Source organism: Trachypithecus francoisi, unplaced genomic scaffold, assembly GCF_009764315.1.
Source record: "Trachypithecus francoisi isolate TF-2019V2 unplaced genomic scaffold, Tfra_2.0 Contig00556, whole genome shotgun sequence".
Classification (NCBI taxonomy): Eukaryota; Metazoa; Chordata; class Mammalia; order Primates; family Cercopithecidae; genus Trachypithecus; species Trachypithecus francoisi.
Window position 1 is genome coordinate 1 of NW_022680724.1, and position 16753 is coordinate 16753.

Genomic DNA, 16753 nt, shown 5'->3' on the forward strand with positions numbered 1-16753 from the left:
AGTTCCCATGTGGAGGTTGTCCCCTCCCCTGAGCTGTAGGGAGAATGTCTAGACTCAGGATCCCAGTCCAGGATCAGAGGGTGGGCCAGGGCTGAAACTGGAGGAGAAGGACCCTGGTCTAACTTCCTACCCAGCTGGTGCCCTTGTAGTCAGGCGGTATAGGTACAGCTATTATATTTCATATTTTTCTCCTTTTTATTATTCTTTTTCCTTTTTTGAGAGGAGGTCTCCCTGTCACCCAGGCTGGAGTGCAGTGACACATCTTGGCTTATTGCAACCTCCACCTCCTGGATTCAAGCAACTCTTCCGTTTCAGCCTCTTGAGTATCTGAGAGTACAGGCCCATGCCACCACACCAGGCTAATTTTTGTATTTTTAGTAGACACAGGTTTTCAACTTTTTGGCCAGGCTGGTCTCAAACTCCTGACCTCAAGTGATCTGCCTGTCTCAGTCTCCCAAAGTGCTGGGATTACCGGCGTGAACCACCGTGCCCAGCTGTTCCTTCCAAAACAATGTAAATTTATTGCCCAAAGAGTTGAAGATACAGATAACTAGAAGTAAACAGTCTGGCATGGTGGCTTGTGCCTGTAATTCCAGTGCTTTGGGAGGCTGAAGCAGGCAGATGGTTTGAGCTCAGGAGTTTGAGGCTAGTCTGGGCAACAACAGCAAGACCTGTCTCTACAAAAAAAAATACAAAAATTATCCGAGTGTGGTGTGTGCCTGTGTTCCCAGCTACTCCAGAGGCTGAAGTGCAAGGATCCCTTCAGACCAGGAGGCAGAGGCTATGATGAGCCAAGATCACACCACTGCACTCCAGCCTGGGTGACAGTGAGACCTCGTCTCAAAAAAGAAAATGTCTCCCACCCCATAGCTCCATCCTCAGACTCACCCACTGATGTGTGGGGTGCCACCTGGACCTGTGGGGACATTTTCCTGACAGGGAGACTTGAGTGTATGGTGATGTGGGCAGTGTCCCTTGTGGGGTCTGCACCATCCCAGGACACACTCAGAGGCCGCGCCCTGCACCAGCCTCAGCAGCACAGATGTGCTGAGGCCCAAAGGGCTGGGGAACCAACGTGGAGAGGTGAGCACGTCCACTCAGACTCGGCGTCCTGCCCTCAGTGCCCCATTCCCCTTCTCTCATCCACTGGATGCTCCCACCTGCCTTTACAATACTGAGCAACCAGAAGTCCATGCCCAGCAAAAAGGCTTTCCTCTCAGGCTAGGTCTCCAGGACGCTGCTTATAGGTTGCAAATCAGAAGTTTGGCCTACATGCTTGACTGTGCTCCTCTGAGGGTTTTCCTGACCACAAATCCATCGGCAACAGAGTGATGCCCAGGGCTTCTACTGGACTGAGCCTTTGTCTGGCTGTGTCCAGGAAGAGTAGGAGGTGGAAACAATTCAGGAGATGTGTGAAGCCACGGGGTTATTTTTGAACAGGGTCTTACTATGTCGCCCAGGCTGGAGTGCAGTGGCACGATCCTGGCTCACTGCAGTTGTCAACTCCTGAGTTCAACTGATCCTCTCACCCTAGCCTCCTGAGTCACTAGGACTACAGGTGTGCACCACCATACCCAGCTCACTTTTAACAATTTGTTGCAGAGACAAGGTACCCCTCTATCACCCAGGCTAATTTCAAACTGTGGGCCTTGGTGATCTTCCTGCCTTAGCCTCTCAAAGTGCTGGAATTACACGTCTGAGGCACCGTGCCTGGGTTCCTCGTGCTTTCTGTACTCACTTGGGAGGCCGGTGGGAGACCCTGGATCCAGAGATTGGGGATTATGCTGGCCTTCTCCTACTCTGAGGATCAAGCAGTGCCCAAGGGCACAGCCTGGGGAGCTGTGGCCTGTGTCACCCACTGCGTGTGCACAGTGGTGTAGAAGCAGGGCTAGGAGGTCCCCTGCAGATATATGTGTCTTAGTGAGCCCTCCGCAGGGTGGGCTGTGTGGGTGTTGGGCCAAGTACTTCCCTGTAACAAGCTGGTTGTTCAGACCAAGCAGTGCAAGGCACGTCCACTGAGGGCCAGGCACAGTGGTACCCAGAGGGTGGTCCCACTCTTGGCCTGGCTCGTGCCTCCCATGGGGGAGCAAAGCCACCAGCCCGGGGTGGGATGTGGTCATATCTGGAGGCTGAATGCTGTGGGCCAGCAGCCTTCCCAACCCTGAGCCTTCCTCCTCCACCTAGCAGTGGTTCAGGCCCACTGAGGAGCACTGCTGGTGTGCCCGCTGCTGAAGCACCTGCATGCTTTCGGAAACAGCCTGAAGCCAGAGCAGACTTCACCCACTCCCACGCCACCAGGTCCCTGGAGGAGTTCAAAGGGTGGGTGGCCCTTGTGGCTTCCCACCACTGCTGTCTCCCCTGCTCTCCCCTCCTCATCCATTGCCCACAAGGATCTCACCCCAGGGCATAGGGAACAGGGTAAGTCCCCTCCTACTCACCGGGCACTTGAGGCCTCTGGAGGGCTAGGCATGTGCCTTATCACCCCGACCAGTGGGCTCCCAGAGCCTCTCTCTCTGGACTGGCCAGAAGCCCCATCATGCTGCCATCTTTACTTCCTACCCCTATCAGAAGAGCTGGCGTGGCAGACTCCAGGCCCACCATAGTGGGCTGTTTGTGTAGGACTGAGATGAGGAGTACGTGGGAGCTGCACTGGCTCAGCCCCCTGTGTGCTGTGTCTCCTTTGGATGTTCACTGGCCTCTCCAAACCTTGGTTTCTTCCTCTGAGAAACGGGGGTTGAAGCTAACTCTGATCTCCTGGAGATCCCAGGTGCTCTCCCCTGGCAGAGCTGACCCTCAGTGATGGGAGCCCTGGGCTCATCTGTGAGCAGGGCCTCCTTACCGGGCAAGCAGCAGGTCACCCTATTTCCTGCACGTCCCCTGTCCCAAGGTTTGTCCAGCAGAAACTTGACCTTTTCGTGCAGCATTGCTTTGCCACTGGCCCCTGGACACATTGTTCAGAACTGTGGGTGTTGCCCCGTCACATATGTGTCTGTGTTCTCTGCGTATTCTAATGAGAGAGAACCCCTGTGGCAAATGAGAACAAGAAGCATAGAGGAGGTGGAGAAGAGGGGGCTGTTGGAGGGCCACATGCTTGTTTTAGTTTCCAAAGCAAACCCTCAGGTACAGGAAAGCCCTGCCCTGTCCCACGTTTCTGGTGACAGGCAGGTTTCTACCCTTACCTGTCCAGGGAGCACTGAGCCCCTTGGTCTGGGAAAAGCCCACCCATGGCCCTGGCTTCTAAAGGGCCAGCAACAGAACCAAACCTCACAGAGCTATGCACATCTCTCCTGCACCCTCTGGGGGATGTAGGAAGAGCCAACCCCACCCAGATGCTAGCTGGGACATGGACTTCAGGACACCAGAGGATTTGGCCCCCAGCCACTGGGCCCTCAGCTCATGCCCCAGAGATGTGGCTGACATACCTGCAGCCATGGCAGTATGCTCCCTGACAAGCAGGCTCCCGGCAGTGACACTTCCATTGACTCCCGGTGTGGCTTGGAAAAATAAGCCTCAGCCCCTCTCCTCACAGTCATGCCACTGGCTCCTGGGGATGGATGTTGCTCCTGTGGGTCAGGAAACCAAGCCAGCGGCCTATCCTGGGGTCAGCCTGGCCCTGGCCCCCATGGTCTCCTGTGGTCTTCTCCCAGGCCTTCCCTAGTGGAACACAGACCAGCCCTTCCTAGACTCAACTTTACCAGGCCCTAAAACTGCTTTCTCATGGAAGCAGTACACCGATGACCCATCCTGCCCTGTCCTCTCCCGCTTCTGGTCCAGATGAAGGTTCAGCAACACCCAAACTATCCCGACCCTCACCAGCACAGAGCAGAGAAGTGGCCGTCTTCCCCTCATCCCCTGCTTGATCCTCATGGCAGACCTCCAGGCTAACGTGGCACCTGGCGTGCCCACTGACCTCTTTACTTCTTGCCCAAGCCCCTCCCCTTTGGATCCTCTGGGGGATGGTCCTTGGCCCCCACAGCCTCTGAGCCAGCCTCCACCATGGCTGCCTCAGTTCTCTTCGAAAAGCGCCTCAGCCTTGCTAGAATGCAGTGTCCTCAGAGGGCCTGGGTGTCACCTGCCTCTGGCTTGCCCTCTATGCCCACTCACAGCCCTCTGAGCTATCATGTATGACCTCTTATCACCTTGGCCAGGGAGTCTGGAAGCCCAGAGACTAGCAGCGGTCTTAGGGGCATGGAGTGGTGCATCCCTGCCTCCAGTGAGACGGCTGATCCCAAATTGCCACCTCAGTCCCCAGGGCACCCTTTGTCCAGGAAAATGTGCTTATGTACACAAAGCCCTTTCTGGTCTTCCCCAACCTCCAGCTCTGCACAGACTTGGTCACCCCCAAACATGTACTCATGATGCTCTGAGTGTTCAAAGTCTTTGCCCAGCCCAACGTGGCTGAGATAATCCAGTTAAGTCCTCAGCCTGGGCCACTCTGGCAGACCCTGACCCAGCCAGACCAGGACCTTAGCTGGTGGGTGGCAGGTCTGCAGAAGGGAACCATGTGCTCAAAGTGGGCCCCAGCAAAGGGTGCTGTGGAGACTCCTGGGACGTTTCTGCACCGTGAAGTGTGAGACTGGCTGGACCCCTGCCTGCTCTGTAACTAGCAAGGAACTGCAGGTGTGCCCATAGAGGGGAGCTGCACAGTCCAAGCTGCAGCCCCACTTTCTCCCTGATGACTTGTGGCAGCTGCCTCAGGTGGTGAGCCAGGCCACTGCTGTTTCATCCTGACTGGGTTGGGCATTGGCTTCTGTCACTCCTCCTGGTGTTTGCCACCTGCAAACACTGCTGGAGGCTCTGTGAGCCACCAGCTACCCCACCCGCCCTCCCCATGTCAGCCGCCTACTGCATGGGAGACTACGAGCCACGGCCTCAGGAGGACACCCCTGAGTCATGGTTCTCCAGACACCTCAAGGGCAACCCAGAATTTTGCAGGCAGCAGCCAGGTACTCTGTGCCCCTGGAAGTGGGCACCAGGTTCGTCTCCTGCCTTCCAGGTGAGCAGCTGTTCCTGGAGCCAGAGCTTGTCACCTCTCCACCACCAGCACTGACTCCTCACGGCTCCCACATTCACCAGCAGTTTCCTGTCACTGTGGCTGCCAGAGGTCACTGATACGTCCTTCGAGGTGAAGAGCCACATCTACAGCCTGGAGGGCCAGGACTGTAAGTACACTCTGATGTGTGTGCCAGAGGCCCACAACCTGGTGAGTGGTCACCAGCACACATCCTCAGGGACCGTGGAGCCATGGGACTGAACAGACCCCGCGGAGTGCTGTGTTCTGGTGGGAAAGGTCAAGGTTGGGCTTAGAGTTGAGGCTATGTCTCCTTCCCCCATTTCAGTAAAGCCTGATTTTTCCTGATAACAAAGGCAGTGTTGTTTGGAAAACTTAACACTCAGAAGATCATCCTTTAGTCTTTAAAGTCCCCTGGCAGAAGCTGCTCCTCCTAGCACTCAGCGGTCTGGCTGTGCATTGGTCTTGGGGCCCCCACCGGCCTGCCTGGGTGGCAGCACAGGCCAGTCTGTCACTGACCTGCCTGTACCTCCCTCACAGGCCCTAGGCCTTGCTCAGCATATTATGCAGGCCAAGCACATGATCAAGTCCATCTTGGACCAGTGTGGAGCTCGCCCTACAGCTGCTCCTTCCTGTTGTGACTGGGCTTTGGCCCCATGAACCCCAACGGCTCTTATCCAGACAACGACCTAGACAAGATGGGGCAGGATGGTGTCCAGAAGACAAATGAGTACCTGGAGGCAGCCCTGGAGTAACTGCAACTGTTATTTCTGGTATAAACTATGGGGCCTGCCCCACCCACAGCCATCAGGGTCCCCGTCCTCAAAGGATTCGCTCTCCCTCAGCCTGTTGGCAACCAAGTGCCAGTTCCAGGCCCCACTCAGATGGAGCCAGTGTTGTGGGAGGCAGGGCCACACCCCCATCGCCTTGTTGGCACTGTTAGAGGCCTGTAGGGTGAAGACCACTCCCCTCCCTTCACCTTGATGCTGACGGCAGAGGCGCTTCTCTCTGGCAACTCAGTGAAGTGCAGCCCACACACTTCACACTTGCCTTGGGCACCACCCAGGATGAGAATGAAAAGCAGCAGCTCCTCGACTGCATCACGGGTGAGGATGGACTCATTCTCCCAGACCTGGGTCAGTAGCAGCTGAGATGTCCCTGTCCCAGAGGTGCATGGGCTGGGCCCTGACCTGTCCCCAGCTCCCTCCTCCCTCATGGGCAGAGGCAGCTCTGCTCCTCTCAGTTGTGTGCAAGCTGGGTTTCTTTTTTCTTTTTTTTTTTTTTTTTTGAGACGGAGTCTCGCTCTGTCGCCTGAGCTAGAGTGCAGTGGCCAGATCTCAGCTCACTGCAAGCTCCGCCTCCTGGGCTCCCGCCATTCTCCTGCCTCAGCCTCCTGAGTAGCTGGGACTATAGGTGCCGCCACCTCACCTCGCTAGTTTTTTGTATTTTTTGGTAGAGACGGGGTTTCACCATGTTAGCCAGGATGGTCTCGATCTTCTGACCTCGTGATCTGCCCGTCTCGGCCTCCCAAAATGCTGGGATTACAGGTTTGAGCCACCACTCCCGGCCAACGAGCTGGGTTTCTAAATCATCAATGTGCTGTCAAGGTTTGAAATTTTAGTACCAGGGGAACCCAGAGCTGCAGCCCATCTTAGGCTACGAGATTGCCAGCTTGGTCTGTGCGCTCTTCTGGTGGTCGTCTGCCGTCAACTGCAATGACTGGGCAGAACGAGCCTGGCTTCTTCAGAGGATTCTGGATGCTCCCGCCCAGGGTGCAGTCCAGGGTGGCCTGGGGGGGTGGGGTGCTGCTCTCCTGAGGCCTGAGGTGCCATCACCATCTCAAGCCCCCCTGATTCTGTGCATCAGTTTGCAGGCCAGATGTTGGATGACTCTGCATTCCTGGGATGACTTCCTCAGCAAGTTTCTGTCTCTACCATCTCAGGAGCCTGGGCTGTCCAGCAGGCACCTGGTAAGCCCCATGGGTAGAGATTGGCCGCCAGCCACTCCCATGACTCCAGGTTCAGCCTGCACCTCCTGGGTAGCTACTGGATGATGCTCTGGCTGCTGCTGGCCACCTTTGAGGCCTCTGTTTTGAATTGGGCCCTCCCTGGCACTGCTCCTTGCCCTAGGCTATGTTCTCTATGCCTCAGACATGAGGCTGCTGACTGAGTGGGGAAGCTGCAGCAGCCCTGATGGTACTGGCCGCTGTGTTCAGAGCAGGCTGGGGGTACTTGCCACACAGCCCAACCCTTGGGCTTGGGAGGTGATGGGAGCACACCCTCCAGTGACGCTTCATCCACACCTATGAAAGCCCACCACTTTAGCAGTGTGAAGTTCTCATCTGCCAGCTATGGAATGTCAACATCCAGCAGACCCAAGAGGTGAGGCACTGGGTGGCGGGGGTGGCTGTGCCAGCTGGCGCTGCTGCGGGCCCCACCATGCTGATGTCCCCATCTTCCAGCTGCAGTACGTCAAGTGCGGGTAACAATAATACCGGGGGACCCAAAGCTGCAGCCCAAGGGAAAAGAGCCAGAGGCCCCAGGCAGCCCCAAAGGAGGCTGGATCTAGCTTTTCAGGTGAGTGGTCCAGTCACCCCTGCCCCATCCTGGGGCCTGTTTGGGGCTCATTGCTGACTCTTCCTTCATCCAGGGACCAAAAAGCCATTCAGTTCCCCAAGGTCTCCACCAAGAGCCTCTCCAAGAAATGGTAAGTCCCACAGGTGTGAGAACAGCAGGACAATCCCATCACCTGGGCCAGAGGGAGGGAGTGGTGGAGGGGTGGCAGCACAGAAGCAGAGGTGGCTGTGGCCTCACTGGGTCCCAGTGAGGGCCATGCAGGCCCTACTCCCAGCATGCTCCACTCCTGGAGACACTCAAGGTGACAGTTTCTCTACCTACCCCCAGACTGCTTCTGAGCCCCATGCCTGTGGCAGCACGTGCCATCCTGCCCACACTGAAGCAGACCCTGAAGAACTTTGCCAAGTGGCAGAAGAGGCTGCACCTGTACCGCTTGGTGCTTTGAGACGCCTGCATCTACGCCCACAGCTGGTCAGTGCCAGGCACACTTACCTGCAGCTGGAGACTGGCTCTCTATAGAATTTCCTGATAATTCCACTACTTTTAAACTCAGCTAACTCAAGATGAAAAAAGTACTTGATCTCCAAACTGACAAAACTGTTTATGTTCTAACATTTTGCTATTTGCTATTCACACAAAAGTGTATGATGAAGTTAAGTATCACTCTACTTGTTGAAAACTGAAAATAAAGCTTGTTTCTTTCCAGGTCACATAGGTGCGCCTTGTTCCTCACCGGCTATCAGGCATTTCTTCCCAGTCCCTGGCCCCTAGCCCAGCCCCTGCTGCTTCAGGGACCTTCCTGGGCAGCAAGGACTCTTGCTCATCCTGGGACCGGCAACTGCCCTAGAAGAGAGGCATTGGCAGAGCCGCACATACCTCCCTGGAGGCGGGAGAGCCTTCTGGTCCCCTAGCTGCGCTGCAGTTGCCTTCCAAACACACGATCACTCTGGGTCTCCTGCCGAGACTGCGTGCTCCTGGGGGCAAGACACTGTCCTTTTGCCCTGACATAGCAGCCTTGACAGGGGGTCCAGCCAGGCTCACCTTTCTCCTCAGACAGAGATCTTTAGAGTGCCACGGCTACACTCACACCAACCCTCCCACCACAACACAGCTGTGTTCATGGTCTTGGAGTAGCCAGGTCAGTGCCATCCTCACCCGGCAGCACAGTCCTCCCAGGCCCACAGCCCTACTTCCTTGGCATTAATCTCAGCCTCTTCCTGCTTCAGGGAGCAGGAACTTTGCCAGGAAGCTGGAGGAAGAACCAGGACAGTATGTGAGAGAAGGATAACTAAGGTCTGGGCTGACCAGGGCCAGACTGGACAGTGCCAGCTACAAGGCTGACAGCATTCAGACGACAGCAGGCCCAGGTTCATGGAGAAGACTACACAGTGACAACTACTGATGATGAACACAGCAACAATTGTAACAATCACAGATGATGGGGTAGTGGACAAAAAGGGGGGACCTCATCACCAGAGGGCTGCAGTACCTCAAGTACCTCCGGTGCCCAGAGTGGCAGGCAGCACAGGGAGGCACTCACTACCTGGCCCTGCCAGCCACCAGGCCCACTCTTGATGGGTGGTGCAGTGCAATGTATTTTGAGGACATCGGTCCTGATGACCTTGCTCTTCATCCTTCACAGTGGGGACATGGTGCCCATGTGAGCAGCACAGGTGTGCCTGCAGCAGGATCCCTGATGTCACTGACCCCTGGGTGCCCGCAGTGCTCAATAGGAATGCCATGAGGGCTGAGGCCCAGCTGGTGGTGGGAAGCCATCAGCGCCCACAAGCCAGCCCTTCCTCTGAGGGGCAGCCTTTGTGTTACGGACTTGGGCTTCCCCGGGGGGGTGCCCCACTTGCACAAAGCAGCTCTGCCTGGACTCAGAACTGTGATGAGAAAATCACATGCATGTTTCAAGGGTTTCCAATACCCTGTATTCTCCTATGAAAATGAGTAGGAGTGTGTTGACCACACACAAGATGCTCTACCACCACTGAGTGCACCCTCACACAGCTGAGATGAACCTGGACCATGGACATACCGAGTGGCCCAAGGATCGGGCTCCCTGGAGGAAGTTACATGGAGAGCCTTCTCTAAGAACATGGCCAATGCCCCCCAGACAGCCTACTCCACTGCCTCTGTTCTAGTTCTGTCCAAGTGTGGGATTTCATTAAGCAGGAACTGGGCAGCCCCAGCAGTGCCCTCTACCCAAGAAAATCATGCTGTCCTGACCTGGCCATCAAGCAGACAGATCTGTCATCCATCACCTTTACTGGTTCCATTAAAATATATATAATAAGTTGGCTGATACACAATTCACCAACTTAAAGCATGCCATTCATTGCTTTTTGGTACTACATTCAGAATTGTGCGGCACTATCAAAATCAATTTTAGAACATTTTCTTCTTTTTTCCTTTTTTTTTTTTTTTTTTTTTTTTTTTTTTTTTGAGATGGAGTCTCGCTCTGTAGCCCAGGCTGGAGTGCAGTGGCATGCTCGCAGCTCACTGTAACTTTCATCTCCCAGGTTCAAGCGATTCTCCTGCCTCAGCCTCCTGAGTAGCTGGGACTACAGATGTGCACCACGGCTCCTAATTTTTGAATTTTTAGTAGAGGCAGGGTTTCACTATATTGACCAGGCTGGTTTCAAACTCCTGACCTCAAGGGATTGAACCGCCCAGGCCTCCCAAAGTGCCGGGATTACAGACGTGAGCCCCTATGTGCAGTCCCATTTTAGAACATTTTCATCACTCCAAATGAAAACTCCATTTCTCCCACAGCATCTTTGGCCCTTGACAATCACTCATCAACTTTCTACCTGAAGGAGGCTAAACAACAGTACTTAGAGAGATCAGGTCCTATTCCTTGAAACCTGTAAATATTACCTCATTTGGGAAAAGGGTCTTTGCAGGTGTGGTGAAGTTAAAGATCTTGAGACAAAGTGTTAAACAGGTGGACCCTAAGTGCAATTGCCACATAAGAGGGAGGCAGAAATTCACACACACACACAGGAGAAGGCAATGTGAAGATGGAATATAGAAAGAATCTACGCTGTGATGCTGGCCTTGAAAGACTGGAGTTATACAGCCACAAGGCAAGGAGTACCAGTAGTGACCAGAAGCTGAAAGATGTGAGAAACAGGTTCCTCTACTATAGCCTCCCTGCTGCCACTGTGGTTTTTGCCCATGGTACAGTCTTTGAGAACTTCTGGTCTTCAGAATTGTGAGAGATTAAATTTCTGTTCTTTTAAGCTATCAAGTTTGTGGGAACTTGTTATAGCAGTCACAGGAAACATACGCATTTTTTCCTGCCAGGAGTGGGGTACCTAAAAATGTGGCAGTGGCTTTGAAATTGGATAATAAATCAGCAATGCTAGTAGAATTGTGAGAAACCATGATTAAAAAAAGGCCTAGGTTGCCTTGACAAGGCTGTTGGTAGACATGTGGATGTTAAAGACACTGTCATCCATATTCTGCCTTAAAGGAATTCAGCAACTTAATAGAAAGCCTGTGTTATTGTCAAGAATACATATACTGTCAAAAGCAGAATGTTGGTAAACACATGAACATTAAAGGTGATTCTAAGGGCACAGAGGAAACAAGGAACACGTTACAGGAAACTAGAGCAAAGATGTTCTTTGCTATAGAATAGCAAAAATTTAGTTGGATTGTGTCCTATAGCTGTGTGGAAGGCAGAATCATAAGCAATGAGCTTGCACATTTAGGTGAGCAGACTTGTAATCAAAGCACTCAAGACTCAGCTTTGTTCTCTTTCCACTTATAGTAAATGCAAGAGGAGAGAGATAAATTGAGGTACTACAAAGAATTTAAAAGTACAACAAAATAGACAAACTGAGGGAAGAACTATTATGCCAAAAAGAACCTAGACTTGATGATTTGGGAAATTCTCAGGCTATTCACATTGCAAAAAACCAAAATGCTAAAACTAGAAGATCCAGTTAGGAAAGCGTCTTCTGTAGAGAATGTCAATGGTATGACATGCCTTGCAAATTTTCCTAGTGCCAAAGATATTAAACATGGGACTCATGAATCCCCTCAATCATCTCACAGAAGTGAGGCAAAGAGACTAAATTATCTAAGAAAGATCTGTGGAGAAACCTCATCTAACGCCATGAATTCCATCATATACGCAGAAATTCCACAAGGATTTTAGAATGTTCTATGAGAAGAAACACTGCCACCTTGGACTAGAAAGTTTACAGACTAGACAAAATCATAGAAAGTTTAGAGACTAGACAAAATCAAAGAACTCCCAAAATTTAGAGGCAGAAAATAGGCTGATAAAACTACTCAGCCTCAAACACATGCTACTCTGTAAGAAAAGAAAGATAACCATGAGAGCAGAGTCATGGGGCTCAGAGGCCAAAGCCATGGACCCAGAGATAGGAGCCTCCAACTTTATGGTATCTTGTTATGGCAGCCATGGGAAACTGAAACTCTATTAAAGAGAGTACCCATCTTTGGCTTTTTTTTTTTTTTTAATGGAGTATTGCTCTATTGCCCAGGCTGGAGTACAGTGGTGCAATCTCAGCTCACTGCAACCTCCACCTTTTGAGTTCCAGTGGTCCTTTTGCCTCAACCTCCTGAGTAGCTGGGACGACAGCTGTGCGCCACCATGCCCAGTTAATTTTTGTATTTTTAGTAGAGATGGGATTTCACCATATTGGCCAGTCTGGTCTCGAACTCCTCACCTCGTCATCTGCCTGCCTTGGCCTCCCAAAGTGCTGGGATTACAGGTGTGAGCCACTGTGCCTGGCCTCTTGGGAAATTTTATAAAAACGCAACGTGGTCTTTTGTGACTGCTTCATTTACGTAATGCTTTAAAGCTTCATCCATTTTGTAGAATGTATCAGTCGTACATTCCTTTGTGTGACCATATGATATTCCATTGTGTGGAAATTCCACACACTGTTCATCCATTCAACAGCTAGTAGACACCTGGATTGTTTCCACTTTGTGCTATTAGGAATGATGTTATGATGCTACTGTGTATGCATCTGTGTATGTTTTTGTGTGGACTTGGTTTCTTTCCTTGAGTATATACCTAAGAGTAGAAAACGTCTGGGTCATACGGTAACTCTACATTTAATTTCTTGTAGAACTGTCATACTGTCTTCCACAGCAGCTGTACCATTTCACATTCTCTCCAGCAATGTATGAGAATTCCAGTTTCTCTGCTAAGTGTGGTGGTTCACACCTGTACCCCCAACACTTTGGGAGGCCGAGATGGGTGGATCACCCGAGGTCAAGAGTTCGAGACCAGCCTGGCAAACACGATGAGCTCCCCCTCCCGGTCTCTAGGAAAAATACAAAATTAGCTAGGTGGTCTGTGCCTGTAGTCCTAGCTACTTGGGATGCTGAGGCAGGAGAATTACTTGAAGCTGGGAGGTGGAGGCTGCAGTAAGCCAAGATTATGCCACTGCACTCCAGCCTGGGTGACAGAGAGGGGCTCCATCACAAGAAAAAAGAGAATTTCAATTTCTCTACATCTTTGTCAATACTTATTATTGTCTCTTTTTTTAAATCACAGCCATTATAATGGGTATGAAGTGGCATCTTACTGTGGTTATTTGCAATCCCCTAATGATGCTAAGCATCTTTTCGTGTACTTCTTGGCCATTTTTATCTCATCTTTTTGGAGATACTTATTCAAATATATTGCCCGTTTTTCAGTTGCATTTTTTTTTTCTTTTGGTGTTGAGTTGGAGAAGTTCTTTATGTATTCTGGATATTAAACCCTTACCTGATATGTGAGTTGCTAATATATTCTTGTTTTCCTTATTTTGACAATGTCTTATGATATACAAATTTTTAACTTTGATGAAGTCGAATTTATCTATGTTTTGTTGAATGTGGTTTTTGGCATCACATCTAAGAAACTGCTGTTGCCTAATCCAAGGTCATGAAGATGTATGCCTTTGCTGTCCGCTAACATATAGTTTAGCTTGTAAATTTACATTTTTGACCCATTTTGAGTTAATTTTATGAAAAAAGGTTGAAAAAAATTAGCCAGGCATTGTGGTGCACACCTATAGTCCCAGCTATTCAGGAGGCTGGGGTGGAAAGATCACCTGAATCCAGTAATTTGAGGGTGCAGTGAACTATGATCACACCACTGTACTCCAACCTGGGCAACAGAGCAACACCCTGACTAAACAAATAAATAAATAAAAAGCTGAAGGTAGGAAAATATCTCCATTCATCAGAGGCATGTGAGCATCTTTGTCCTCTCCTTGCTCTCCTGGGGAACAGTTGGGCCTATCTTTTTGTCCCTTGATTCTAGCTGGTTGGTGGCTCAGCCCAGGCCTTCTTCTCTGATAAATTCCGAAGTGTCTGCCCCATTCTGATGCCGTCTCAGCCTCCCTAGTCCCTGAGTTTCGCCTTTGTTCTCTAATGAGGATTCAATTCTGTACAAATAGTTTCCAAATTGCAAACCAGAAACACATATTACTTTTCCATAATACTATGTTAAGTGCAAAATAGATAGGTATTTAATTTTAAATGGTCAAGCAAGCAAACGTCCAGAAATACATCCAGTTCCAGTAAATGTATCTCCACACTGTCCCTCTAGGTGCTGACACAGAGGTGCCAGGACCCCTGTCTTCTCATTCAATGGGTGCCAAATCTTCTTGAACCTTCCTTCAGGAAGTTGGCTGGAATGTTTGGAGATGCCATTATCACTATCGCCTATAACCCCCAGGCATAGCTATTTTTGTATCCCTGAGTCTCCCTTGCAGAGTAGTCCCACCCATAGAAATTAAGGTGTTAAGGAATTAAAGTGAGTGTTGGGTATCTTTTGCTTTCAAAGATTCAGGAGTCAGTAAAAGGTGTGACTAAGAGCGTGGGCTCTGACATCAGCAAAGTGACATCCTGAACAAAACAATTAGTATCTTCATGCCTGAGTTTCCTTGTCTGTAAACTGGAACGAATGGTATTGCAGCTGAGTAGGGATCAAATGAGTTCACACGCATGAGGCATGCAGAACAGGGCCTTGCAGGCAGACATCACTGTAGAGTGCACAAATTGGGTCCAGCTGTGAGAACTGGATCCAGGTAATGACAGGATAAGGAGGGCTTTAACTTGGGATGCTAACACCCACACTGAACGCATGAGCTCACTCCAGACAATTTGGTTATTCCTTTAGACAAGTACATGCAAAGCTTTCCTTGCTTTGGGGTATACATAGACAGCCTGAGGTGCCCACTAGCGGCCTGGTTTCTTTTACAATGGGCACCTCTGGACTCGGAAGCCTACCAGGATTGCAATGGAGGGTCATCCTCCTCCTCCATGACCCACAACCTCCCAGAGTTTCTTGGGATCTGGAAACACAGAGAAATTACTCCTTCCTACCCTCTTCCCTGGTCATGGGTTTCAGGTTTTACATTCATTCACGTTGTTACAACAGGGTCTCAGGCAGCAGGGGCATGTAACAAGTGTGCCCGGGCTGCATCTGACCCAGAGCGTGTCCTACCAGAGTCCACCTGCTGAGCTGACCCTCACAGCGCTAGCTGGCATTCCCTCCACGTGGAGCTTGAGCAGTAGGTATAAAGATGGCCACCAGACAACAATATCCCAGTAAGATGTCTGTCTCTGTAAAAATGATGTAGAACATTTCCAACACAGCTCTTACAAATATTTGTCTTCCAATTAGACAGACCTTCTTCCTGGAGTTAGGAATTTAGAACCAGCTTGATAAAAGAAAAGGGACTAAAATCATTAAGGCACAGTGTGTGGGCTGCAGTAATTTCGGGGCCAAGGCAGAGCAAGTTGTGGTGGGGAGGGGTAGGAGTTCTGCTGGACGCCTCCTTTGGTAGAGAAAGCTTAATCCTCAGGTGCTGGGAAGGTCTCTGTGGTAGCTAGTCTCCATGATGCTCCCAAAATGATCAACGGTCTGCCTGTACCTATAGGCTGCTGCTCTTATCAAAAGGTGGAGGTGAGTTACCCTCCCCTGAATCTGTGCTGGCCTTCGAACTTACTGTTTCCAAGTGTTGTTCTAGGAGCTATGAGGACTGGCAGCTGCCATTTCTTCCTCCTCTTGGAAGCCAGCTGCCATGTTGTAGGGAAGTCCAGCTATGCTGCTAAAGATACCACGTGGAGGCCATGTCAGGAAAGTTGACATGCAGCCACCTAAGTGAAGGCTATATGGCCCTCCCGCCTGGCTGGAGGGGAAAACAGTCACATGGGTAGTCACAAATGAGACTGGGAGAACAGCCCAACCATGTAATTCCAGCTGCCCCAACTCCTGACCACAGATGCAGGAAAAATAGTAACTCACTGCTTTAAGCCCCTAAGTTGTGGGGTAGTTTGTTATGAAGTAATTAACAATGCTGAATGAGTAAGTCTGCCTTTCAAAAATCTGAGATAGTTTAATAAATCCTTATAAAAGTTCATTTAATTGTAAGAAAATACAAACAAAAACAATTTAAAATGTTATTAAAAAAAAAAAAAAAAACAGAGACAAAAAACCAGAGTCGGTGTTGGCCAGGCACAGTGGTTCAATCCTGTAATTCCAGCACTTTGGGAGGTCAAGGCAGGTGGATCAATTGAGGTCAGGAGTTCTGGGCAACAGAGTGAGACTCCATCTCAAAAAAAAAAAAAAATCAAGAGTGACCATCTCACTGTGTTGCCCAGGTTGGTCTTGAACTCATAGGCTCAAGCAATCCACCAGTCTCGATCTCCTAAAGTTCTGGGATTACAGGAGTCAACCACTGCACCTGGCCAAAAATTATTCAACTTTTAAATTAAAAAATCCCCCAAAATAGGCCAGGCACAGTGGCTCACACCTGTAATCCCAGCACTTGGGGAGGTTGAAGAGGGTGGGTTCTTTGAGGCCAGTTAAAAACCAGCCTGGCCAACATGGAAAAACCGCATCTCTAAATATACAAAATTAGCCAGGTGTGGTGCTCCAGGCCTGTAATCCCACCCATTCGGGAGTCTGAGGCAGGAAATTTACAAGAAAAAAAAAACCCATCAAAAAGTGGGCAAAGGATATGAACAGACACTTCTCAAAAGAAGACATTTATGCATCCAACAGATGCGTGAAAAAATGCTCATCATCACTGGCCATCAGAGAAATGCAAATCAAAACCACAATGAGATACCATCTCACACCAGTTAGAATGGCAATCATTAAAAAGTCAGCAACATA

The 16753-nt window shown here is 50.5% G+C and overlaps 1 pseudogene; it reads left to right on the forward strand.

The window, feature by feature from the left end:
• The first annotated feature begins 2754 nt into the window (after nt 1–2754).
• On the forward strand, nt 2755–14311 carry LOC117085462 (annotated as a pseudogene).
• The last annotated feature ends 2442 nt before the right edge of the window (nt 14312–16753 follow it).